The 27,684-nt window shown below is 41.4% G+C and overlaps 1 protein-coding gene across 2 annotated transcripts in view; it reads left to right on the forward strand.

The window, feature by feature from the left end:
• The first annotated feature begins 642 nt into the window (after positions 1–642).
• LIN7A (lin-7 cell polarity scaffold A) overlaps positions 643–27,684 on the forward strand; it is a 153,204-nt gene continuing 126,162 nt past the window's right edge. The window contains exon 1 of one of the 2 annotated variants that reach the window (XM_037042807.1): positions 643–725. The gene's annotated coding sequence lies outside the window, so the exon portion shown is untranslated. The remainder of the gene's footprint in view (positions 726–27,684) is intronic. The other variant, XM_037042808.1, reaches the window with a different exon arrangement.

Below are 27,684 nucleotides of genomic sequence, written 5' to 3' on the forward strand. Positions count from 1 at the left end.
CTTCTCTCCCTCTTTTAAATTTAAAACCATTTTTAAGAAGTTTGCTCTTAAGGTATACTATGGTCAGGACCTTAATAAAGACCTAGTGATGGAACCGCGGCCTTAAGTCAGTTACTTACATTAAACCTTTGTAAACGTCAACATTCCAAAAAAAAAAAAAAAGCCTTAACAGAAATTAACAGCAACTGTAATTAAATTCCAACATTTCTGAACTAGAAGCATTTTCTCTCCAGGGGATGGGATTACAGGTTTGGCAATTTCTCTTAATCTGAAAAAATTTCATCTCTCTACCTCCTTCCCTCATACAGTCTGAGCATTTTGTTTGACTGGAAAGTTGAAAGGAAGCAACACACCAGCAACGACACCCGAGTAGCGCTCCTCGGGTGGAACAGCGAAGTTCCAGGGCAGAGCCTTCCTTCCGCAGCCAGGGCTGCTCTCGCTCTCCGCTACCTGCTCAGCTTCCCGCCGCATGTGAAGGTCTGCCCGCAGCGAAACAGTTGCGTCTCCATCTGGCTGCCGACCCACCCAAGCTTTCTTCTCCTCCACCACCGCCACCTTCCCTCCTCCTCCCCCTCCTTTCCTTCTTCCCTCTCCACCCCCGCCCCCAATCTCCTCCTCTTTTTCTCACTACAAGCGGTTGCTGCTGCTGAAGCCGAGCGTCACTTCGGCTCCCAAGGCAGACATGGCGACATTGACAGTGGTCCAGCCGCTCACTCTGGACAGAGGTAAGGGAGCGGCTCTCCCGCCAGGCCATTGCGTCCCCTCTACCTCCCCTTCTGTCCCTGCCAACTGCCACCCGGACAGGCGGACGCGCTCGGGCAGGGGGAGCAGAGCGAGCGAGGACCAGCGAAGAAGGCAGGGCGTTCGCCCCGAGAGGGGATACTTTCTTCCCTTTTCTCTGCCCGCCACGTCCCCGCTGCACTCGCCCGGTCGAGGTGAGCCTTCGCCGGGCTTTGGCAACCTCAGCCGCTACTCCCGGCCCCTGTCCAGGTCGCCTCCGGGCCGCCGGCTTTGTTGGAGCCGTTGCGCGGCTACCGCTAGGCGCCGGGGCCGGGGGTTGCGGAGGGGTAGGGAGGAAGCTCCCCGTGCCGGGTGGGGGCGTCTACAGCCGAAGACCCGGAGAGCGCGGCCGGAGACCCAGAAAAGAGGAAGTTTGTCTCGGCGCTGGGGGACGATGGTTGGTCCAGCGGCGGCTGCCCAGGCAGCCGCCCGGGGGCGGACAAGGCGCACCCCGGGTAGCGGTGCCCGGACGCACGGCGGCTGGGCTGCGGCGGCAGGGAGCTACCTTCCACTACAGGGCAACGCAGGGCGCGAGCTGCCGGGTCCGGTTCTTCCTGGCTCCGCGCTTCGAAGGCGAAGGGGGCCGTTTTGGCCCCGCTGTCGTGAGCTCTCAGGCTGTTGCAACCCTCAGTTTCTCCTGCCCCGGCCAGCATCGTTCTCTTCTATCCGGCGCCACTGCGGTGTCCGGGCTGCGGAACGTGCTGGGACGCAGCGCCGCCTGGGTTGAAATTCAACTTTTGACCTGCGACCTTGTGGGTCCTGCTCTGTGACTTACTCGGAGAGCAGTGTTTGCTTCCTCTCCAAGCCTGACGTTGGAGACCTCCTCTGCGATGCGGGCCTGTCTGCTGCACCTGTGAGGGGTTATACCTGCCCCCGTGTGTTCGGGTTTCTTTTCTGGCTTCCGACGTCCAATTGTGAAGGCGCTCGAGTCCCACGACTCTGCAGCGGAGGACACCTGCTTGTCCCCGTCCCTAGCGGTCGGGTTTAGGACCCCGGACAGCCATTGGTAATTAATGATGTGCTCAGACGAAAATGATTTAGTTCGAAGTGCCTCTAAAAATATTCTTTATAGCGGATGAAACCGGGCTGTAGGGCAAGGCAGGAGAGCATCCTGCTGCGAGTACAGTGGAAAAGCCAGTGAGGTTGTTTTTTTGAATTTAGAGAGAGAGTGGGCGACTTTAACGCAGTCTCTTGGCGCCAGACAGATGTTATGTGGTGCTCATAGCAACATTACTTGGAGGTAAGAGTTGAAAAAAAAGATTGATTTAATGTTGGGAAATGTTGATTGGCACACTAGTAAACTGATAACAGTAGTTAACTCAGAAATCTACTGTGTAATCCATGGTTTCACCCATCATCATCACCGGCACTAAGCAGGGTACATCTAAGAGCCAGGTGACAAGCTACGAGAAATTGTGGATTTCCTAAGTATTTCTGTTTTAATGTGATGAACTTTGACATTGTCCCATACGAAATCAGTCTTTAAAGATTTCAAGTGAAACAACTACATTAGGAACAAAGAAAGAAAGAAATAATCCAAGAAAATCCATACCTGAGCAATTTTATATACTACTACCTGCTGGAAGTATTTCACTTTTTGGTTTTACCTTAACCCTTCGATGCCTCCCTCAGTGTGAAGAGGAAGTGCAATCTGATTAAGATCTACTCTTAAAGTTGGTTCTTGTTCACAGCCAGACTGTACCCGTCCTTCCCAGCGTGATTAGTTTCATGTAGTGATAGCTCAAGAGGCTAGAGAGGAGAGACAGTGATCACATCTGAATAAATTCACCAGCAGCTCCCTGCAAAGTCTGTAATTTACTGATGATGGTTATTGGCAGCACTGCTATGCATGAAGTCATTACATAAAAATATTTTCTCTCTATTAAAATATAATTAATTAATTGTATCATTAAACTGGTGAAATAAAGAGTTCTGAAAAATATCCTCCCCCCCCAAAAAAAGGGGGGGAGGTCTCAGACAAAGCCCAGTAGGACTTATCTGGGTCCTCATTGTAACTCTGATACTCTGGGTGAGGCAGGTAGTCTCCTGGAGCATCAGGTTTCCTCTGTGCTGCTTAAGGAGTTTCACTTAGGTGATTCTGACACTGTGCAGCTTTAATTTGATTAATGAAAATTAGGACTCAGTTTCTGGTCACCTACTGGAAGCATTTCCAGATCACCCCAGTCTCCCACCTTGTTTGGATGCCTTTTGATGTGCTTAGAGGTCACCTGCTGTTTTAGCCCCGTCAAAACATTTCTCACACTCTGTGGCATGTCTCTCCTTGTTGAATAGAGTTCCTTGAGGGAGCTGTATGTATTCTCATCTTTGTATTCTCAGTGCCTGACATGCCCCCTGATCACAGTAGAAAAAATAATTTAATGTAAGTTAGTGCACGTGAACCAAGGACTGCAGTAAGTTAAGCACTGTTAAACAATAGGGATCTAGCAGTGTACTGAGGTATATAGTTTATAGGTTCACAACAGTTTGGCCCTGGGAAGGATGGCAGTGAAAACACAGGCCAGTAGTTGTTAACCTTTCCTTTTCCCTAACGTGCTGGACGATTCCCATCAGTAACCATAGCTCACCAAGACTATGATTATTGACTAAGGGGGATTGTAGCAGGTGGGCTGAGGAGAGGAAGGAAAGATGTTGGACAAAACCCCACCTGGGCATCTCAGCAAATCGGAATATTAATACATAATTTGAGAGCAAGTTCTTTTGTAGCATCTTCACTGAGACTTCAGATCAACCTTGGGAGTAGTTTCCTACTTGTTTGGATCCCAGTCCTGGGGATTCTTCACTTATTTATTGTGTCCCTACTATGTGTGAGACACTGCTGTGGGACTGGCATACATTGGTGAGCTGAACAGACACGATTCTAGTCTTTGTGGTAATTGGAGTCTGCCTGGAAAGAAATCTAAACACACACACACACACACACACACACCATTCATTCCTTAATTATTTACTTATCACCTACTGTATACAACATGCTATAGAAATGCAAGAATCCATTTTCCTGCTTTCATGGCTCTTAAGAGTCTAGTGGGTAAGGAATAGTAAGTAAGGAATTAATTAATGAGTTCAACAAATAAGTATTGAGTGACAGCCTATGGCAAGTCCCGTTTTAAGCAGTGTGGCAGTACTAATGAGCAATATACATTGTCTACTGGAGTTTACATGCTAATGGAGAGGCGCACACTACACACACACACATCCAACTCTAAGTGCTAGTGTGAAAAATAAGACTGCATCAAGGAAAGTAACGGGGCTACTGTTTGAAATATGATAGTCAAAGGTGGCCCTCTGGTTTGGTGACATTGGAGAGGAGACCTGAAGCAACTTAGGAAGCAGACTTTGCAGATGTGCTCAGGAGAAAACCTCCATGTACATCCTGCAACCATCAGAGAAATTGGCTTGAAGAGAGCACAGGGGAAAGTCATGGAAACTGGGATGTGAGAAATTGATAGCTAGGGGTTAGATGATGCAACTTACACAAAGCATTTAGATGAGTTGAAAACTTGAAGTGCATGCAAGATAAGAAACTGACTCAAGGATAGAGGATAATAGGGGAGGACTGATTTAGATAGTGTTGGTCAAAGAAGGCTCACTGAGGAAGCAAAATTAAACAGTTCTGCTGTATTAATGAGATCCGTAGGAAAAAGGTATTCTGCATAGAGGGAAGAATACACATAAAAGCAGTTCCACATGTACAACTCACCTACCATTTGTTTGATACATCTATACCAATGCAATTGAAAAAAATTACCAAGAAACAATAACACTCTAACTAATCTATCCTGGGGTAGAAATTTGGTTATTAAGCATACCAAAAAAATCTGCAGATCAGCTTGTTCCTTCTTTTTCCTAGGCTAAAACAGCATATATTGTACTTAGATTTTCAAAGATATGATGAGTGCTGTAATTTACATATCACTATGCATGAATTTACTTATTGAATCCAACGAGTAATAATAGGAGAGATAGTCATTTTCAGTCTAATATTTCATGTTAGGCAGTGATGTAGAAAGTAGCATTTGAAAGTACCATGTGGCAAGGAGAAGATGCTGATAAGGAGATTAGTGTGGAATCTTCAATTCCAGAATTTAAAATGTTCACAGTGATTCTTCCCTCCAGCAGTGGTTAGTTTGCCCAGATTTTAGTCTCTAAAATCAGAAATGACCTTCAGTTAAACTCCAGGGGTCAAAGCAGGGTACAATCTATGACACTTAGAACCTTCATAACAAAGAACGTGGGACTACTTCATGATGTAGGAGACTTCATGGATTTAGGCACTTTCTTGAGTCCAATAGCTCCAAACCTCCTTCACTTTCTAGCTCAAGGTCAGAAAAACGTAATAGAAGAGAATTCCTCAAAATTTTACTTCCTCTAGCATTTCCCTTAAACTTTAAGCAGACTGGCTTTTAAAAAAATGGCTTATAAAGAAATAATACAAAACCAATTCTTGGAGAAAATGGATAATTAAAATAATTTCTAGGAGTAATTGATATTGTGTTATCTTAATATTTGAGACTTTGCTTATGAAATGATCAGTAGCTTACAATCTGCATTTGGTGCTTATTACATAAAACAAATTATTAATGTCAACAGTTATCCAACTTTTCTGTGAATTTAGTCACGTTTCATAATTTGCATAAATGTAAACGGATCTCGATTTTTTTTTAGCTCCAAAATGTCCTAAATTAAAATATTGATTAAGTAACTTTTGGTGTGTTTCCCCTTTTTTTAAAAAAATAAAACTTTTGTTCTTTAAAAAAATTTAATATAAAACCAAAGCTTTTATTGTGTAGGTTTCAACCTTATGGAAAAGAAATAACATGAGAGCAAAAATTGAATGCAAATGCAAATCCCATGGTGCCACACTTTTCATAGAATTTGCGATACATTAAAATTTTTCTCTCTTCCCTTTTCACTTTTCGAGACATGCAGAGCTCATTACTTTATGTATCTGCAAATTCAAGCCTTGGGCAGCCCATAGGTTTTCTAATAAGCTGGAACACCAGTTCTTATAAAATCTGTATTTGCCGAAAATTGCTTTTGCTCACATTCCAAAAACCCTCGTTCATCTCTCCTCTTTATATTTATATGTAAAATGAGGAGAGTTTAAGGAAGAAGGAAAGTAAAAATTAAGCTAGTTCTACATTGTTTAAAGATGTACCCCTTGGTGATGGTGACGGGCAGGAAAGGGAATGGTTACATTTTGTGGCTCCTGTCCTAAAGCCTTCTCACACCCGCAGCCAGACATATTTTGGTTCACAAACATTAAGTGCTTGCTTGCTTTCTCAACATTCTCTAGGAATCACTGAACATTAAACAAGTCAATATTGGGGTTTTTCCAGAGCATTTTCCAGGAGTCAGAGTTCTGTCAGATTTACCTTTTTCTGTCTTTGATAATGAAAAATTGGAAAAAGAAGGACCCAAATTTCCAAAGACTTTTGATTATTTTTTAAAAAGGTGTTTTACATCTAATGAGAGTCTTATGCACAGTTTTGAAACTGAGAAATTTAATGATAGACCTTCCAGAAAAAGAAAAATAAATCTAGTGAATACCTTCTAATTTGTGTCAGCCATCCAAGCCCTGAGATGGATTTGGTGTGGTCTGGTCATTTATGAAATTATACTTTTGCTTTTGGTTGCTTTTTCAGGGATCACAGCTAGGGCTTAGGCTTTTTAGTACGAAAAAAAGACCATTTACTGAGTATTACCAAATGAGAAGATGCATACTGGATATTAGGGATTGTATTACAGGTGCAAAGCCAATACCTCTCACAGCTCTTTTTTTTTTAAGCCTTGATATCATTCTGCCAGGATATAGTTTTCATTAGGTTAGAGAGGTAGAGCCCAACACTGTGTTTGGCATATAGTTGACAAACTTGACAATTTGTTCATTGGTTGAATGAATGAATGAAATTAATTTTAGCTAGACCTAGGATCCTGAGATTTATTCTTAATGCAAAAAACCCAGAATACCTTTTCACCTTGCAACCAAGCAAAAGCAGTGGTGATCTTTGGTTATCACTTTGCCTCTGTGGGTATATAGTAGTAGACCTCTAAAAGTGGAAGGCTTTCCAGGGCCAGGAAAAGAGGTGAGATGCTGGTGCTGGCGTCCATAGCACTGCTTCCAGTGCTTGAATACAGGTGCTGTCTTAAGTTGCTAATTAAGCCAGGCAAGGTAATGCCAGAACACAACCGAAAAGGTTAAAAAAAAAACTTGGGCCCTGGCTGGTGTAGCTCAGTGGATTGAGCGAGGGCCTGCGAACCACACGATCGCAGTTCGATTCCCAGTCAGGGCACATGCCTGGGTTGCAGGCCAGTTCCCGGCAGGGGCCAGTTCCCAGCAGGGGATGCACGACAAGCAACCATACATTGATGTTTCTCTTCCTCTCTCCTTCCCTTCCCCTCTAAAGATAAATAAATAAAATATTAAAAAAAAAAACTTGGGTGCAGCCCTAGCAGACTATTCCACTTCCCAACACACACACACCAGCTACACTAACACACCTTATTTTTTTCATATCCAAAACCATTTATTACTTTTCTTTTTTAAATTTTCTTATCGTTGTTCAATTATAGTTGTCCCAAATTTTCCTCTCCCTTGCTTGTCTCTGCCCCACCCACCCCCTCCATCTTATTTTATTAACCACAAATGGATGACCCATAGAGCTCTGTCCCCATAAAGAGATTAGAGAAGATTTAATTTGAAATCACTCTGTGTTTGCAAATGTGAGCGTAAGCTTAACAAAGTCATATTGATCACATCAATGATTGATGATTGAGCTTTACTAAGTAATATTCTAGCTGGATTTGAAGACTTGCCTAATAAAAATAAATATGGTACAAGATGACTTGGAAAAATTATGTTGAGTTGGAAATTATTTTGCAGTTTTACTTAGTTATTTGTCATGAACAGAAATCTAGGACATAAAATTTAAACTGGTGGTAATTTCCCTCTAGAAGCACTGTAGCTATTTCAAGTTCAACTGGTTCTGCTATTTTTGTTTACTTGCCCAGTGTGGTGATAGCTAAGATATTTCGATGTGAAATCTGTTTTTTTTTTCTGTCAAAGAATTTTCTTTACCCTCCTCCCCCCAAAAGATAGAATAATGGCAATCCCGGGATTGCAGTAAGATTTAAAGCCCAAAATTACATGGGAAAAAAATCAAATCACAGCTGAATTTTGGAGAATACAGCCGAGAGACTGCTGAAAGCGATTTTTAAGGAATGTTGGAGAAGAGCAGTAATTGCTGGTAGACAAATAATTTGGTTTCCAAAAAGGTGAGAACGTTGTTTTAGGACACTGTGGTCCAATCTACCCGGCAGAAAGAGCTAAGGTATATTAAACCCGGAAAAGTCAGTGTTCATGTTGCCTGTTACAACTTAATATCTGAAGTTGACATTTTTATAAGGAGAAGAAAGGGTAGGCAAGGGGTTTGGAGAAAAGGTTAATTGGATAAGGGTTGCAGTCTTGCAGCAGATTTTCCTAGTACTTCTTTATCTGCTGATCAACAATTCTTTATCTGCCTCTCCCTGGAAGTGAAGGGCCCCCTGGGGAACTAAGGCCCAATGGCTTGTAGACCTCCTCCAGGATTCTCGTAAGTTGTGAATTCCAGTTCCTGTGGAATGCTTTCTACCAGTAGTAGTCACTTAAGCCTATCAGTACGATAAAAATTGTTAACTCTTTAGTTGCCCTGCCAATATTAATAGGGGAGTGGTATATTGGCACTTAGAGAAGAGAATAGTGATTCCACAGAACCTATGTATTCGGGATCTCTATTCTTAGAGATCCCAAGTACTTGTCGAAATTTAAGTATGTTCCATGGCCATGCTATTCTCCTGACGTCACCACTCTTGTAGAAGCCTTGTGGAAAATATGTAGGTGTGTGAAGGGGGTGTTTGCAGTCTCGGGCTTCAAGTGGTTGAAACACAATGCCAAGGCAGTTTAGTTCTCTGTCTTATTCAACATTATCACCAAGTATTTTGTACAAGAGCAATAGAAACTTTTTATAAGTGACCTAGAACTAGGAGGAGTAGGAAACGATTTGACTAACCATATCAACATTCTAAAATTGTACCTAGCTTGAGTGACAGTGTTAAAGAACAAAATTCAACCAGGTAAATGTAAAGATCTAATCAGATTTATTAAGTGACTCATGAGCCTGGCAGCATCTCGTGTAGCAACTAGGAAGGCATGTTAAGAGTCGAACAAAATGGAAGGTTTTTATAGGCAGAAGGAGCGTGACTAAGTTAAGGGAGTAGATTATTTTAGTTAGGGATGGCTTCCAGAGAGGCGAGGCAGATTTAACCGGGCAGATTTGATCAGGAATTTCCAGATTGGTTGGTTTAAAGTTCCAATCCTAGGAGAGGCTGAACTGCAGTTTGGTTAGTAAGTTTTTGTTTGGTGACATAGCTTAACAAAAATGCCTCCATTTTTTTTTGTAACCTCAGGTTACAGTAACAGATAAAATTTAGTAGAAATGGATGTGGTCTTCATTCATTCATTCGCAAAGAAAGGGAGCCAGCCTTGGCTATTCACTTCCCTTGTTTGTACTGACCAGTGAACACTGCCCCACGGGAGTCCACTCAGGCACCTTGGAAACCTCAGATGGGCCCTAGACCTAGGTCAGGCCATCATGATCCAGTCTTAGGCTGGGGCAGGTGTAGCTGTGGCAAACAGGTATTCCTGAGTCAGCCTGCCTGGATTTGAATCACAGCTTTTTCATTTACTAGTTCTGCAACTTCCAATGTTCCTACACTATTTAAAATCTGTTTTCTTATTTGTAAAATGGGAAATGATAAAAATAGGACAGACCTCCTAGAATGCTGGCTTTAAATAAGGTAAATGATATAAAGTACTTAGAATTGGCTTGATGTAGTGACCACGCAACAGTGAAAGTTATTTCTTCTTTGAGTCTGGGAAGTCATGTATGCCCACCCTACTGCCAGAGGGCAGGAACAGATGAAGCTTGTTGCCTTCAGACTATAGTAAGAGGCAGGGAACCTGTTTATTTAGTATTCTCTAGAAGCAGGAAGCATTTGGAGATGCCTGGAGGTCAAAACAAAAAGTTTCCTTTGTGTGCACAGGCTGAATTTGCCAACCCCCTCTTTCTCCAAATCACTTCTTTCTTGGGGCTCCAATAATGCTTTTTTAAATTTCATAATTCCAGGAGAACACTTACTACACAAGATTGAATTTTTCTTTTACACTGCTGTCACCCTAACACCATAAGCTATTTATGTTCATCTCTGTGTTCCCATTGCCTAACACAGTGCCTGAGATTTAAGTGCTCAAATGTGTGCTGAATATATTAGTGTTTTGTCTTCAAATATTGCATTGTTTCAGGGTTAAAACCAGGGAAGTGAGCAGAAGATACAAGATGACTGATTCTTGCCCTGGCTGGCGTAGCTCAGTGGGTTGAGCGCGGGCCTGCGAACCACATGATTGCTGTTGTATTCCCAGTCAGGGCACATGCCTGGGTGGCAGGCCAGTTCCCAGCAGGGGACTCATAAGAGGCAACCACACATTGATAGTTCTCTCCTTCTCTCCTTCCCTTCCCCCGTAAAGATAAATAAATAAAATCTTAAAAAAATAAAAACTATAAATAATTGTGTGTCTTTTTTTAAAAAAGATGACTGATTCTTATTTAAGAAAAAGATTCCCTACATATATTCTCTTCAAAATTGGAATGAGTGCCTTCTGGGAATTAGTGAATATCCTATTACTGGATTACTGGAAACAGGCAAAAGTTGAGCGACAAATTGGGAAAGTTGTTACAGATAGACTTGACTATTCAGTAATTGTTTAGGACTAGGATTAGAATGTATGTAAATTTTAGTGCTTATATAAATTCTGCATTTATATGCAGATATCAAAAGTATACTAAATAGTTACCAGGGAAAATATAACCAAGAGTGACCTTTTTATCCTTTTTGGTTCTGTTTAATTATGAAGCATCACGAGACTCTGAAATAGACACACATGCTCCAGGCCAGGCAGGGAGGTGAGCTTTTGGAGGCAGCCGTCTGGGCTCAAATCCTGCTTACACCTGTCTCTTACTAGCTATTTAACTTTGACCTGTTACTACCTTCTGTGTACTTTAGTGTTCAGCTGCAAAACTGAATGTAGTAGTGGTCTGTACCTTTTAAGGTTGCTATAAAAACGAACTGAGAAAACATGTGTAAGTGCTTAGGAACACTGCCAAGTCCACAGTAAGTCCTCAGTAATGAGTGATTATCCTCAACTCTTCTCCCCAGAGCACGCACTTTCCCCAGTGCGAGAAATGGAAAGTGCGACAGACAGACATGGATTGGAATTGGAGTTCTACTGCTTACTACCTATGGAAGCTTAGAATATTGCTAAATCTCTCCAAACTATTTCTTTCATTCTCTTTTTTAAAATTTTTATTTATCTTTAGAGGGGGAAGGGAAGGAGAGAGGGAGAGAAATATCAATGTATGGTTGCCTCCTGTGCGTCCCCTGCTGGGAAATGCTGGGAACTAGCCTGCAACCCTGGCATGTGCCCTCACTGGGAATCGAACCACGATCCTCTGGTTCGCAGGCCCGCGCTCAATCCACTGAGCTACGCCAGCCAGGGCAATATTTCTTTCATTCTTAATATAGGAATAAAGATACCCACTTTGCATGATGATACATTCCTTTAATTCGTCCTTCAATTAGCCAGTCAGGGGAAGTGAATGAAAATCTACTATGTGCAAGGTCCCAAATCAAGGCCTAAGGGTAGATAGGCCTACCCTAAGGCCTAAATTGCAGTCTAGGGAAGATAGCCATTAAACAGATAATTTATGATAAACATAGTTTGAGTATTTTAGCAACAGATCTCACATAATGAACATATACTGCATGCCAGGCATTGTGCTTAGCACGTTTCATGTTTCATTTCAATTAGTCCTCACAACAAACCTTTGAAGCAGATGCCGTTAGTATTTTGAAGATGTGGGGACTGAGGCAGAAAGAGGATAAATAAAGCAATTGGCGTTGAGGTTGGTTAATTCTTGAGGCCGTGTAGATCAAGTGCATAGGTGTGTAGCAGGGTCTATAATAAGCCTTGAAGAACTTGAACTTGAAAGGGGAAACAGACTCAGAAGTGCTTGCAAAAGCTTCAAAGAACAGGCAGACAGGTAGGAGACACAACAGGACAGCCCGCTGCCAAGCACAAAAGGGAAAGAGCTTTGTGTAATACTTATAAAAGGAATGTACATAGTAAAGATTAAGTGATGAATTTGAAAAGTCGAGTAGAATTATTGTAAAATAGGCATTTAACGAATGGCTGTGCTTATTATTCATGGCAGTTATTAATTTCTTAGTACTAAAAGTCAAAATGCCCATAGATAGAATTATAAGAAAATACTAGCAATATTTTTTTCTTTCTTCCCATGCTATGCTGGTGACTGAAGTGGTAATGACTGTGGCATTCAGATGTCAATGATCTGCAATGCACCGGCAGAACTCCTTCACAGACCGGGACTTTTGACAGGCTTACACAGGGAGTGAAAAAGTAATAATGTATTGTGCCTCCAAACCCCTTTTCCCACAGTAATTGCATTCAGTTAGTACAAGTGAGAGGGAGATGGGAATGTAGCAGAACCTGAATATCAAGTATGAAGAGAAATTTGTGACTTCTTTTTTAAAATTTTTTTATTTCTAGATTTTTGAGAGGGAGGGGAGAGAGAGAAAAATATTGGTTTGTTCCACTTATTGATGCATTCATTGATTGATTCTTTTATGTGCTCTGACCAAGGATCGAACCAGAAATCTTGGCATATCAGGACAATGATGTAACCAATTATGTGACTTGGCCAGGGCCTGTGACTTCTATTTTCACTTTAAGACTCAGACTAAATGTCCTGAAGGGCATAATCACTCTCTGCCTACCCATCGTCATTAAAATGCCTTGAGATGTTTTCAAATAGATTTCAGTGGACTGAGTAAAGTAACTCCATATTTGTCTAGCATTGAATGTAGAAGAAATGTTCTTTTTGAGTAAAACTTACAGATAATTAAAGCTTACTCCTTTAAGCCAAAAGTTATTAATTTTAAAACATTTAACCTAAAAATAGAGGATTCATTTCCTCCTTTGGTGCAGCTTATATTCTCCAGAAAATGGGGCTTTGTAAAGGAATGGTGAACATGAAAACAAGTCAGGCAGCAAAACTTAACACATACTGCTCAGGGGATGCCGAGATCCTTGTTTTGATTGCTGAGAGGGCAATTCTGCATCACTCCATGTTCTCAGGCCTCTTTCAGTTAGTTGGGTTGACAGATAGATGCCTTTGGATAAACGAGGTATTCTCTGACATGCAGACACTCATTTCTCTGATGTCACACATTTTCTAAGTATTTCCAGTTTGGCATCCCAATTAAAACTGGGACTAGCAAAGACTGGGTGTATATATTGACTGAATGTTTGTGTCTCACTGAAATCCATATGCTGAAGCACAAGTCCCAATGTGATAGAATTTGGAGGCGGGGCCATGGGGTAAGGTCACGAGGGTGGGTCCTTAGGGTGAGTCTAGTATCTTTAGACCAAAAAAAACAAAACAAAACAAAACCAGAATGAGCTCTTTGTCCCTCATATCAAGACACTTCCAGAAAGCAGAAGTCTACAATTCAGGACAAGGATTTCCCCCAGAAGCTCAACCTGCTGGCTCCTTAGTCTTGGACCTCCCAGCTTCTAGAATTGTGAGAAATAAATGTCTTGTTTTTCAAGCCACTTAGTCTGTGGTATTTGTTATAGCAATCATCACGTGTTGTTGGCCTTTGCAATCCGGTCTTAAGTAGTTGAACAAATTAGCCATAAACAAGATTTGTGGTACACAGATACAAGGTATGCCTAATTTCCTGCTCAGTTTCGTTCTCCCAGCCACAGGCCACCCCTGGGTTTGCAAATGCCCATCTTGTATATACGAACAAGTTTTCAGGCATTCTTTACTTGGATTGTTCTCCATTATTTTCAGAGCTTTAAAAGAAAATACATTTCATTTTTTTCTTAAAGTTTTTTCCTGCCTTTTTTTTTCAGGATGAGATGTTGTTTTTGTAAATTATCATGTAAAACAGCTCTAACTTGGTTGTTTTATATTCAGATAATATTTTACTGGTCTAATCTTGATGTAGAACTCTGCTAATCTTGCTTTGTCCTTTTTTAAATTAAATCATTTGCAGTGGTTGTCCTAGGGCGGAGAGTACCGGATTTTTCAGACCTTAAGACATACCAGACCATAAGACCCACCAAGGTTTTAGAGGAGGAAAATAGGAAAAAAATTATTGAAGCCAAAAATATGGTAAAATATTTAATAACATAAATAACATAGGCCACCCCCCACCTCCCACCCTTGCACAGCAAGCCAGGTAACCTACATTCAGACTATAAGACGCACCCTAATTTTCCTCCCAAATTTGGGGAGAAAATGTGCGTCTTACAGTTAAAAAAATACGGTACATATGTTGAATTTATCTCAATGTTCTTTCAAATTATATGATTTATACCCAATAGCAAACTGCTTGCTTTTTCTCATTGTTTGCACTATTGTTGTACCCAGGCAGTAAACCTGTAATTCATTGCTATTAATTTTGCTTTTAAGCAGAGGGCAGGAGCTGTAGCCCCCAGGCTAACTCCATCCTTGAGTTAAGACTGTTTTCCACATTTTTAAATGAATGGTTGAAAAACCGAAAAGAAGACTATTTTGTGATACATAAAAATGACATTAAATTCAAAGTTCAGTGTTCATAATTAAAGTTTAATTGGAACGTGTCCTTTCATTTACGTGTCGTCTGCGGCTTGTTTTGAGTAGTTGCGACAGAGGCCATTTGTTCTGTGAGGCCTAAACTCATCACTGTCTGACTCTCACCGAAAATGCTTCTTACTGACCTCTGCTTTTTTTTAGAGCATTCAAATAGGAGAAACGAAAATGTCTTTTCTGTTTATCCTTAATTTAACGATTTGAGGAGCTGCATGGTCAGCTTTCAGCCTTCCTTGGGGACGTATGTCCCAGATGGTGCTCTCTCTCTGCTCTCCTGCTTCCCGCATGGGTAGGGTAGGCTGTTGTCACTTGTTACTTGGTACGTACTAGCCTTGTGGTGGGGGACAAAAGGGTTTATCTGCCGTCCTGCCCCAACCTCAAGTCTCAGGAAGACGCTGTGTCTGGGACACAAGGATGGGGCTTTCTCAGTGATCCTGCCTCTCTTTGGTCCACTAGACTAAGTTCTGTCCCTGTGCTTGAAGCGTTTTGTGTGGGACAGTTTCCTGCCCAGTGGCAGGGGACCACTAATAGTGTTGGCACAGGATCCTGGAAATAGGTCTGTTTTCTGTATCTCCCCTTGGAACAGAGGGTTTTACTTTCTCCCAGTTGTGAGGAGTCTTCACCTCTAGTATTCATCCTGATCCATTCTTTCTCATGATCTCCCAGTGAAAGTCTGTGGAAAAAATCCTGTAAAAATTACTAACAGACGTTCTACACTCTCATGCTAGCTCACATTTGGACTTTCATTAATTTGTTTAAAATTTTAGCTGAATTCATACAAGCTGTGTGGCACCTTGTGTCTCCTCTGCCTGCGCTCTGCCATGGGCTTGCTCCACTCTTTACTTTAATGGGTTTCTATACCCCTTACTATTACTGTTTTGCGACATTAACTTATCTTGTGTGAGCTAATTCACTCTACCCTGGTTGAGTAAGATATTTTGTTCCCAGTTGGGAAGACAGACTTTGAAAGCATTTTCTCAGCCTGGCTAATTTTTGCTACTTATTTGCACATCTGAGCAACTGTTTGGTCAGACAAACTGTCTTTCTGTTGTTGCTCATATTTTAAATTAAATTCCAATTCAGAGACTAATTTGAGTGAGTCTGTAATATGGCAGGCTAAGCTAACACAGAGCCTCTCTCATTACAAACATTAAGATGTGCTAGATAAGATTTAAATTTTTTAAAAAAATTGTTGTTTTACATTGCAAATGGAAAAGTGTAATCTCCTGGTGCCAGAAATGAAAAGGGAAGTGAAGACCCGAATGGTAGTGGTATTGAGCTGAGACCCTGTAGAAGTGGAGGGAGGGGGATAAGAAGGGTGTCAGGTGGTCTCGGATTTAGAAATAAGCACATGGCTGCGGGCTGAGCAGGGGCAGGGGTGAGATCTGCACTATCACCACACCCCGGACTGCATTATGTAGCTTGGAGTCTGACTCCATGCCAGAGTTGGTTCAGGAAAACTTCTCTCAAGAACCTTAGGTAAAATAAATCCTAAACTTGGGCAAACTAAAGGAAGTAAAATGAAAAGACAGCACCCTTCAGAAACATCTAGCTACATTAGTTTCTCTTAGAATATACAATTCCTGACAAAGGCACGCTCACAATCAATAACACATCAGAAAGAGGTAGAACATTGATTGATGTTCTACCTCATTGATTTATGTGCTCACAATGAGCTAGAGTCTAAATGAGCCCTGTGTTTCTGGCAGAGGGGAGAGAAATTCAGGGAGAAGAAGGTATGTCTGAAAAACTAAATCTTGACACAAATTAAAAAGAGACTATACAATAAGCATATTTATAATTATTAAAATATATTTCAAGAGAATAGAAACTATAAGAAAAGACTGTGATGCAAAAAATAGGTAAAATTTTTAAAGATTACTGAAAACTGTGGGGAAAGAATGCTAAAAGAAGATTTTTTACAACTGAGGTCTATATGTTTAGTAACCATGTTTTCTTCTACGTAATTTATTGTTTCATATCTTATATTTTGGTTTTGATACATTTTGAATTAATTTTTGTACAGTAGGACAGACTGTAATCTCGTTTCATACTTTTGCGTGTGGCTTTCCAATTTTCCCAGCACCATTGACTGGAGAGGCTTTCTTTTCTCCATTGTGTGTTTTTGGCTCCTTTGTCAAAAATCATTTGCCCAAATACCTGTGTTGATATTTCTGGGCTCTCGATTTTGCTCCATTCGTCTCTGTGTGCATTTTTTTTCTGACAATACCATGCTGTTTTGATTATCATACCTCTCTAATACAATTTGAAGTCAGTTAAACTGATTCCTACAGTTTTGTTCTTTCTGTGCTTTGGATAGTCAGAATATTTTGTGGTTCTATACCAAACTAATGATTCTTCTTCTTTTCTTTTTAAATAACATTAGGATTTAATTAAGAATAGTTACTCTGTGACCCAGGAATTCCTCTTCTGGGTATCTACCTGAAAAATTTGAAGACGTTTATTCATGAAAATATATGAATCCCAATGGTCATTGTAACATCATTCATGGTGGCCAAGACATGAGATAACCAAGGTGTCCTTTGATGGAGGATTGGATAAGGAAGATGTGGTGCAGCCTTGACTCAGTGGACTAAATGCCGGCCTGCAAACCAAAGGGTCTCTGGTTTGATTCCCCATCAGGCCACATGCTTGTGTTGTGGGCCAGGTCCCCAGTGGGGGGCGCATGAGAGACAACCACCCATTGCTGTTTCTCTCCCTCTCTTTCTCCCTCCCTTCCCCTCTCTCTAAAAATAAATAAATAAAATCTCCAAAAAAGAAGGAAATGTACCTTTAGAATTCAAAAATGAAAAAAATATGTGGTACATTTACACAATGGAATACTACTCAGCCATGAGAAAAAGGATACACTGCCATTTGTGATGATGACATCATGGATGGACCTTGAGCATATTAAGCTAACCGAAATAAACCAGTGAGAAACCGCTAAGAACCACATGATTTCACTCTATGCGGAATATAAAACTGAAACTCATAGAGGCAGACAGTATGGTGGTTACCGGGGGAAGGGCATGGGAGTGGGTAGTAAAGGGTAAAGGGGGCCAGAGATGTGGTGACAGAGGACAATTTGACTTTGGGTGGTGAGCACACACTGCAATGTACAGATCGTGCATCATAGAAATGTGTACTGGGCACCTATATAATCCTATTATTAACCATGTCACCAATGAATTTAATAAAAAATAAATAAATTCTTTTAAAATATAGAAAGACATTAAATTATATCAATATTTTGAAGAGCCGAAAGACTTCTTTTTACAAACCGTTACATACAGGAAAAATTACTTAACACCATTTTCACTTTATTTGGTGCAGTAGGCTTATACGGAAATGACTGTCAAACCTGAAAGGAACCTGTTGTGGGTTACATATTAAAATATCCAGTAATGGGCCTGAGGCTTATGTTTGGCTTTGGTTTTCTGAGATATTAATCTGATGATGCCATTCAGTAAACTAAACTCTTCAGGGGCTTCTCATTGTCCAACATTCTCTGTATAGCTGGCTGACTGGGTTTTCTAGAGTGGGATTCTGGAATTTTCTTCTCAGCCTCCCTTTTCCCCCCTCTTTCTAGCCAGTGTTTTACACTTCTTTCCATTTGTAAACATACCTTCCTGAATTTGCTGTTCCTTTGCCTGGGATGATTTTTCCTCAAATAACGACACATCCTGAACCTCATTTGTTCTGTGCTCAAACTTTACCTCCTTGGAAATATTATCAACCACATTTAAATAGTCTTCTTCCATCATTTTCTGTTCTCTATCCCAGATTTTTAAAAACCAGTTAAGTTTTTATTAAATGTATTGGGGTGACATTGGTTCACAAGATCATAATGGTCCAGATATGTTTCTATAGCTTTTTTGATAAACTAACCATTTATCCGATATCTATTTGTATGTGGTCTTTCCCCTTTACTCCTTATGCCAAAGTGCCAAGAACATAGCCTTGACCATTGCAGGTGTTCAGTAAATATTTGTTGAATGAACCAATAAAGTTGGGATCTTGGCAATGTTGTTCCTTTTGTGGGGAACACCTTCCCTTCCTCTTCCTCCATTTTCCTGGCAAACTCTTTTTCCTGGTAAGACTTTTCCTGGCAAAAGTCTTCGTTACATTCAGGTTGCTAGTTCCTCAAGAAAGGAACTTGTTCCTTGTTGCCTTCCTCATTCCTTGTTGCCTTGGCCTGGGTTGGCCCCTTTGTTTTATGCTTCTGTAGCACCTTATAATGACCTTTTCAAAATTCACTCAATCATTCACCCCACAAATATTTATTGAGTGCCTGCCCCTGTGCCAGCCCCTGCTCTAGGCCCTGGGGAGCAACAGTGCACACAACAGGCACAATCTCAACTCTCCTGAAGGTTCTGTTCTAGTGGGGCAGAGGTGGAGGGCAGGCAAAAGGTAAATAAACAAGTACTAGCACTTCATATAATTATAAATAGTGTAAGAAAACTTGAAGCACCACTGTGGGGTGTGAGAGCCAAGGAAATAAGGAGTAGCTCTTTTACAAGGAGGACCACATATTAGATATTGTAAAAAAGGAACTGTGAGGTAATGAGGGGTTGGCCCTGGTGATAACTGGGGAAAAGTGGCCCAGAGGAAGCAGCAAGTCTAAACGCCAGGCTCAGTAATGCTCTAAAAGTGATGTAGGAACGGGAATAAGCCCAGTGGATGGAGCAGAGTGAACAAGGAAAACGGTAGGTAATAACAGATAAAGACAAAGACAGACTTCTTGAAAGCTTGTTCTTTAACAAGCTATGACATTTTAGTTCTTTTTTTCTTTTTAATATATTTTATTGATTATGCCATTACAATTGTCCCATCGCCCGCTTCATTCCCCTCCACCTTGTACACCTCCTCCCCCACCATCCCCCCTTTAGTTTATGTCCATGTGTCACAAGTTCTTTAGATTTTATATTTCCCATACTGTTCTTGCCCTCCCCCCTATTTTCTACCTACCTACCGTCCATGCTACTTATTCTCTGTACCTTCTCCCCCCTTCTCCTCCTCCCACTCCCCTGTTGCTAACCCTCCATGTGATCTCCATTTCTATGGAGATCCTGATCTAGCTGTCCACTTAGTTGGCTTTTGTTTTAGGTGTGGTTGTTAATAACTGTGAGTTTGCTGCCCTTTCACTGTTCATATTTTTTATCTTCTTTTTCTAGGATAATTCCCTTTAGCATTTCATATAATAAGGGCTTGGTGATGAGGGCTTGGTGATGATGAACTCCTTGAATTTGACCTTATCTTAGAAGCACTTTATCTGCCCTTCCATTTTTAAAAATTTATTTATCTATCTTTAGAGGGGAAGGGAAGGAAAGAGGGAGAGAAATATCAGTGTATGGTTGCCTCTCGTGTGTCCCCTGCTGGAAGCTGGCCTGCAACCCAGGCATGTGCCCTGACTGAGAATCGAACCGTGATACTCTGGTTTGCAGGCCTGCACTCAATCCACTGAGCTAAACCAGCCAGGCCTTTGCTCTTCCATTTTAAATGAAAGCTTTCCTGGATAGAGCAATCTTGGATGTAGGTCCTTGTCTTTCGTGACTTGGAATACTTCTTCCTAGTCCTTTCTTGCCTGTAAGGTCTCTTTTGAGAAATCTGCTGACAGTCTGATGGGAACTCCTATGTAAGTGACTGTCCCCTTATCTCTTGCTGCTTCTAGGATTCTCTCCTTCATTTTAGTCTTGGCTAATGTAATTATGATGTGCTTTGGTGTGTTCCTCCTTGGGTCCAACTTCTTTGGGACTTTCTGATCTTCCTGGACTTCCTGGAAGTCTATTTCCTTTGCCAGATGGGGGAAGTTCTCCTTTATTATTTGTTCAAATAAGTTTTCCACTTGTTGCTGTTCATCTTCCCCTTCTGGTACCCCTATAATTCGGATGTTGGGGCGTTTAAAGATGTCCTGGAGGTTCCTAAGCCTCTCCTCATTTCTTTGAATTCTTGTTTCTTCATACTTTTCTGTTTGGTCATTTTTTTTCCTTCTGGTCCACTCCCTTGATTTGAGTCCCAGTTTCCTTCCCATCACTACTGGTTTCCTGTGCATTTCCCTTCATTTTAATTAGTTTAGGCTTCATTTGTTCCTCTAATTTGTGACTAAAATCAACCAGTTCTGTGAGCATCCTGATCACCAGTGTTTTGAACTGTGCATCTGATAGGCTGGCTATCTCTTGGTCGCTTAGAAGTATTGGCTCTGGGGCTTTGAGCTGGTCTTCTTGATCCATAATATTTTGGTCTGTTTGTTCCTGTTCCGTATGAGGGGTGGAGCCTTAGGTGTTCACCAGGGCAGGGCGACCCAGTCACTGGGTTGTGACGTTGTATGTTAGGGTGGGGTCAGAGAGGGGAAATGGGGCTTGTTCCGCTCTCTTTCTGATTTCAGTCCCCTGTGCTGCTTCCCACAAGCAAACCAGGTCCCCCCGGTGCTGGTTCCTGGGTGTGTGGGCCTGTGCACCCTCTAGGACCCTGTGGGTCTCTCCAACAAACTCTCTGTGAGCCTGGGAGCTTCTCCAGGCACCTCAACCCCGAAAGTTTTTCCAATTGGTGCTTTTAGGCTTTAATTCCCATCGCTGGGGCCCTAACCTGTGCGGTTTGTCTCACTGCTCGCTTCTTTGCCTGGTTTATCTTCATCCGAATGTTTGACTGTGGTCAGCCAGCTGCCTTACGCCCCTACTGGGTCCGCCCGTTGCCACCCCACACCTGGGATCTGCCAAGGACTGCCTGTGCGCCTGGTTGGGTCCACAGGCTTTTTCCTGTGCAACCTCACTCCGCTGGCCGCTGACTCCGCCCCTCTTACAGGTCTGGCTGAATGGTCCGTTGTTGTCGGACTTCCATACAGTTCAATTCTCTGTGTTTTGGTTGTGTTTTTGTTATTAAAACTTTGTTGTCTCTAAACTTGGTTGTTGGAGGAGACAAAGTGTTTCCTCCTATGCCTCCATCTTGGCTGGAAGTCTCGACATTTTAGTTCTTACAGTTACCACCGGGATGAGCAGGAAGAGAAGGGAAGGGGCAGATTGCAGGCTTAGGCAGGATGGTTCTAGGAAGCCCAGGTCCTAAATGTGCAGCCCCACGAACAACCAACTGTGAGGCGGTGCCAGGCTACAATGATGGCTTCGAGGAGTGCAGTCCAGGGCTGGAGTTGGGTCTATTCCTTGCCACCTTGGTGTAAGGTCAGGACCTAGCTCTTTTCTGCACTGCTGGGCTGGTCTGGCAGGGAGGGCTCCGAACAGTGAGGTCACCATGCAAAAGTCGTGGCTAATCTGCCTCCAGAAGTTTTGGCTGTGGCTGCTGAAGGCCACCTTGGGGCCACTTGAAAGATGGTGAGGACGTTTTCATGGAACTGAACTGAGCACTCGAAGTAGGCCACTGCACCTTCTGACTGGATGAGGCTGGGGCTTACTATTTTAGGGACTTCGGCATTTATACTAAGATGCTAAAGCCACAAGAGGGATTTTATTTTTTATAGTTTTTAATTTTTAAGTATATTTTATTGATTACGCTATTACAATGGTCCCATTTTCTTTGTCCTGCACTGCCCTCCCACCAGCATCCCCCACTCCGTTAACTCACGTCCATGGGTCGTACATATAAGGTCTTTGGCTTCTCCATTTCCTGTACTATTCTTAACCTCTCCCCTGCCCCTGTCTATTTCCTACCTACCATTTATATTTCTAATTCCTCGTACCTTTCCCCCCATTCTGTCCCCTCCCTTTCCCTGCTGATTATCCTCCACTTGATCTCCATTCTGTGATTCTGTTCCTGTTCTACTTGTTTGCTTAGTTTGTTTTTTTGTTTTTAGAATCAGTTGTTGATAGTTGTGAGTTTGTTGTTGTTTTATTGTTCATAGTTTTGATCTTCTTCTTCTTAGGTAAGTCCCTTTAACTTTTCATATAATAAGGGCTTGGTGATGATGAACTCCTTTAACTTGACCTTTTCTGGGAACAACTTTATCTGCCCTTCCATTGTAAATGATAGCTCTGCTCGATAGAGTAATCTTGGATGTAGGTCCTTGCCTTTCATAGCTTTGAATACTTCTTTCCAGCCTCTTCTTGCCTGCAAGGTTTCCTTTGAGAAATCAGCTGGTAGTCTTATGGGAACTCCTTTGTAGGTAACTTTCTCCTTTCCTCTTGCTGCTTTTAAGATTCTCTCCTCTTTAACCTTGGGTAATGTAATTATGATGTGCCTTGGTGTGTGCTTCCTTGGGTCCCACTTATTTGGGACTCTCTGAGCTTCCTGGACTTGCAGGTCTCTTCTCTTCATCAGGTTGGGGAAGTTCTCCTTCATTATTGTTTTTCCAATAAGTTTTCAATTTCTTGTTCTTTCTCTTCTTCTTCTGGCACCCCTATCATTTGGATGTTGGAATGTTTAAAGTTGCCCCAGAGATTCCTAAACCTCTCCTCATTTTTTTGAATTCTTGTTTCTTCCTTCTGTTCCAGTCAAATGTTGATTTCTTCCTTGTGTTCAAAATTGTTGATTTGAGTCCAGGTTTCCTTCCCTTCACTGTTGGTACTCTGTATATATTCTTTATTTCACTTTGTATAACCTTCACTTCTTCCTTTATTTTGCAACCATACGCAATCATTTCTGTGAGCATCCTGACTACCAGTGTTTTGAACTGTGCATCTGATAGTTTGGATCTCTCTGTTTCACTTAGTCTTTTTCTGGAGTTTTGATCTGTTTTTTCATTTGGGCCATATTTTTTTGTTTTGGGGCACCTGTTACATTGTAAGAGGTGGAGCCTTAGGTATTCACCAGGGTGGGGCCACCCACTTCCTGGCATTGTGGTGCTACATGTGGCAGGAGGGGTCACAGAGGGTACAATGCTGTTTGCTTGGCCATCACCCCACTTTTCAGTCATTTCCCCCACTACCCACAAGCAAATTGGGCCCTTCTAGTGCTGATTCCAGGGTGAGTTGGTTTGTGTATGTTCTAGGACCTGGTGGGTCCCTCCAACAGACTAACCTATGAGACTGGGGGTTTCTCCTAACACTGCAACCCCCACAGGTTTTTACAGCCAGAGGTTCTGAGGCTGTAGTTTTTTTATGATGGAACCCTGGGTTGCACACTCCCCAGTTGTTCCTCCAAGTTTATCCATAAGTGAATGTGGGACCACCCGGTCTCACTGGCCAGGTCCGCCAGCCACTGGCTTGTCTGGAATCCTCTCTGCCTGCCTGGTGCCTGTCTCTGCCCCTTCTACCAGTCTGGGTGAATATTTATTTTTTAACTCCTTGGTTGTCAGACTTCCATATAGTTCTCTTTTCTGGCAGTTCTGGTTGTTTTCTGTTTTTAAATTTGTTGTTGTCCTTCTTTTGGTTGTGTGTGGAAATAAAGCATATCTACCTATGCCTCCATCTTGGTTGCAAGTCCCCATAAGAGGGATGTTAGTTGGAGCAGACTCTCTTTGCTATGTTGACCAAGGGGTAAAGGGTAGACAGGAAGATTAGAAAGTAATGAAAAGAATCCACATCAGAAGTGAAGGTGGTTGGAATCTGGGTAGTAGTAGCAGGAAGGAAAGATCTGGATACATTTGAAGACTTAGCTAGCAGGATTTGATGAGAGACTGAACTGAAGATGATAGCATTTGAGAGACATGAAGTATCTGGCCTGAGTATCTGAAAAGGTGAAGCTTTACTTTTCTGAGATTGGGAAGATTATAGAGGAGCAAAGGCAAACAGACTAATCCGGGAGGATTATGGATTTGGGTCATATTAAGATAGCTGCTGGACACCCACATGAAGAGTTTGAGTTAGAGGCTCTAGATAAACTTCTGGAGCTCAAGAGAAAAGTCCAAGATGGAGATATAAATAGGGAAATTATCAACATATAGATGGTATTTAAAGCCATCTGGAGTATGATTTTTGGTGACTCAGCTCTGGGTAATTCTAACATTTAAAGATAGAGAAGATGAGGAAGCACCCGCCAGGGAGGAAAACCAAAGGAGAATGGTGATCAGAAGCCAAGTAAATGAGTCTTTTAAGAATATGGGAGGGGCTGTCTTTGTGAAATGCTAGTGGTGAGGTAAGATGTCATCTGGGAATTGACCATTGTGTGTAGCAGTGTGGATAGAAGTCCTTGTTGGTTCTGGCATGTTGTTGAAATAGCAGGTGAAAGCTTCTTTGGAGTAGGTTCAACAGCGGATAGAAACAGATATTTTAGAGACAGAATAAACAACTTTCCCGCCCTGCCTGGTGTAGCTCAGTGGATTGAGCACTGGCCTGTGAACCAAAATGTTGCAGGTTCGATTCCCAGTCAGGGCACATGCCTGGGTTGCAGAGCAGGTCCCCAGTAGCGGGTGTGCAAGAGGCAACCACACATTGATGTTTCTCTCCCCTTCTTCCTCCCTTCCCCTCTGTCTAAAAATAAAATAAATAAAATCTTTAAAAAAAAACAACTTTCCCAAGAACTTTTGCTTTCAGAAGAAGTATAGAAATTGTATAGTAGCTGAAGGGAAATAAAATTCTCAACATGCTTGAAACTCCTGTGTCTGTAAGAATAGTAAGAACTATATGCTGTGGTAACAGCTATGTCCATGTTGTTGACTGCTTTTTACCAAGTATAATGCTTGACCCAAAGCAGATGCGCAATTAAATATTTCTTTTTTAAAAATATTTATTTATTTATCTTTAGAGGGGAAGGAAGGAGAGAGGAAGAGAAACATCAATGTATGGTTGCTTTCTCATGCATCCCCTGCTGGGAACTGGCCCCTGCCGGGAACTGGCCAGCAACCCAAGCATGTGCCCTGACTGGGAATCGAACCGCCATCATCTGGTTCACAGGCCCGCGCTCAATCCACTGAGCTACACCAGCCAGGGCTAAAATATTTCTTGAACAAATAAGTATTGTGGCTAAATTTTATAACCTAAAGTTTGTAATGGATCGTAACTACTTTCAACAGATGTTACTTTTTCTTTTAAATTGAACGAGAATATGTATTTTGATACTGGTAAACACAAAGTGATCACAAGTAATATGATCAGTTCACATCTACTCATCAGTTCTCTAACTGACTCAATTATGCTAAGTAAGCACCACATCCCACCTTTATTTCAGGAAAAAACCTGCAGTATGACAAATTAATTGCCTAAAAATACTCAGTGTAGGTAGCTTTAATTATCTGTATCAGAGTTTTTCAAACCATGGAGAAAAGAAAGTAAATATATTTTTCTTCAGCAAAGTGCACTTTGATTTAAAGTTTGACGAGCATCGGGAAACCATTAAGTCTTTAAAGAGATGCTGATAGTACCATAGTTGTGTGTGAAAGGTTGATTCCTTGCTGAGTGATGGCATAAGTTTATTTGATGGAACTCATTTATTTGATGTACAGCAGATCCTAAGCTTGACATCTGGCTAACTACAGAGCTGAAGTTGTGAAAGATAAGATGAAACATGTCGGTTGCAGATAGGGGTGCTTAGCTTTCTTTGATGGGTAGTTGGGAGTATTTGAGAAATTTGAGCAGAAAAGTGAAAAGATCTGTTAATTAATATGAAAATTGGTTGCAGAATTGATTGGATACTGAAGATCGGTGTTTTACAAACATTAATCTGGGAGAGTTTTTTGGGTGCTCCTTGAAAAAGAATCCATGGTAAATGAAGGAGGAAATACCGAGTTTCTCAGTGTTGGGTGAAACAAACTTAAAGATGTCCCTAAATGTAGTCTATGATGTACTTGGATTTCTAGTCCTGTGGAATACGGAACTCTTTGTTCAAAAGATCCTGTTATTCTTTGGAAGAGTTTGACAGTTTTGAACTGTATTAATGTTGTAATCCTGATGACCTGACCTGGACTTGAGGAGTTATGGGAATGGAAAGGAAGAAAGAGATGATAATAGTCACGCCTTATTGACTAATAGGTGGAGAAATGCGTAAAGAAAAAAGTCAAAAGGGAAGCATGTTGGTTCAAGAAACCAGTGAGTTAAATCTTAGCACTTAATGAGCTTTAGGATGCTGGCAGGGGCTGGTGAACAAGTAAAAATTGGGGGGACTTTGACTTGGGAAAAGTACTGAAGCCTGGAAAAAACTTTCTGAAGCACAGACACTATATAGGATATAGTGCTAGAGAATAATCTTTAAATGATTAGAACATGAAATGGGAATATGGAAGAAGTAATCCCTACAGATATTTTATAATAAAATTCAGGATTGAAAAAAAAGAGTAGTTTAAGAAATGATCATGGAAACAAGTACTTGAAAATAAGTACTTTTTTGTTAGTATGAGAAGCATAATTTTCAGTATTCAGCTCAGATATAAAAAGAAAACTCATGTAAAAAAATGTTTTTCTGCTCAGCATATTAATTCACCATGGCAGGAAAGTGTGATGTCTCTTTCAGAAATCCTGACATACTCAGGATACTTGGGCAATCAGTGTTTTGTGACAAGCCGGGGAACCTCACTGCTTTAGCTTTGTCACTACTTCATCATGATCCACTGTGTCTGCATCAGGATTATAATCCTAGGTTCCCGTCTCCTTTCTTTCACATTCTAGAGGTCTGCCTTCTGGGCCTTCTTTTAGGCCTTCTTGTGAACCACCATTCTCAGAGATGCCTTTGTTTCTTAGAACTGTGCTCGTCATTTATAGAACAGCTGAAAGGCTCAAAAGGCATCACCATTGGAAACAAACCCTTTTTAAAAAATCAGCAAACTGAGATTAAATAAAATACGACACAATATGTCCTTTGTTGTATTAAGATTCTTTGCATGATTAGGTCTACATGCATTTATGTTTATCAGGAAGTGCATGTAACAAAACATGTAGATGCATTTTTGAGGTCAGAATATGGAGTTTGGAAGAAAAATATAGAGCAGAAGGTAAGCTCATAGGAAAATTAAGTCAGCCAGCTCTCCCCAGATGGTCACCTTTATACTGTTTTTTGTATCTTGTGAATTAGGCACCTATGTTTTCTTCAGCTCACTTCCTGCCATGTGAATTCTTGCATTTGACATTTTAGTTGCAAACAAAAGTAATGAATCTTTATTTTTTTAACCAGAAAATCTATGTTTTTATTCTTATTTTTACCTGGAATGCACTAGCACTTACTCATATTTTGAGATTCCTAAAATGCTTATTTGAATTTTATATTTTATTGGTTATTGTGATAATAGAATGGAAGTATAGTGGTTCATTTC

The sequence above is a fragment of the Sturnira hondurensis genome, unplaced genomic scaffold (assembly GCF_014824575.4).
Source record: "Sturnira hondurensis isolate 20B ecotype Veracruz unplaced genomic scaffold, ASM1482457v3 Scaffold0003801, whole genome shotgun sequence".
Classification (NCBI taxonomy): domain Eukaryota; kingdom Metazoa; phylum Chordata; class Mammalia; order Chiroptera; family Phyllostomidae; genus Sturnira; species Sturnira hondurensis.